The following is a 201-nucleotide window of genomic DNA, read 5'->3' as shown; positions in this document are numbered from 1 at the left end:
AGAATATACGGATGGAAATGTTGAAATCCAATTTACTAATAATAGTCTTCTAGATAAGACATCCACATCAGAAACCATAAGCAACCATTCTTTTAGAGACTTAGAACCTCCACGAAAATCCGTTACAACCTATGATCGGAATTCTCATATACCAGTTACTCCAATTTCAAAACCACAGTTAGAAGGGTTTTTACGCACATC

Source organism: Amborella trichopoda, chromosome 2 (genome assembly GCF_054954075.1).
Source record: "Amborella trichopoda isolate Santa Cruz 75 chromosome 2, AtrichopodaSantaCruz75HAP2 v2.0, whole genome shotgun sequence".
NCBI classification, from domain to species: domain Eukaryota; kingdom Viridiplantae; phylum Streptophyta; class Magnoliopsida; order Amborellales; family Amborellaceae; genus Amborella; species Amborella trichopoda.
Note: the sequence above shows the minus strand (reverse complement) of the source record.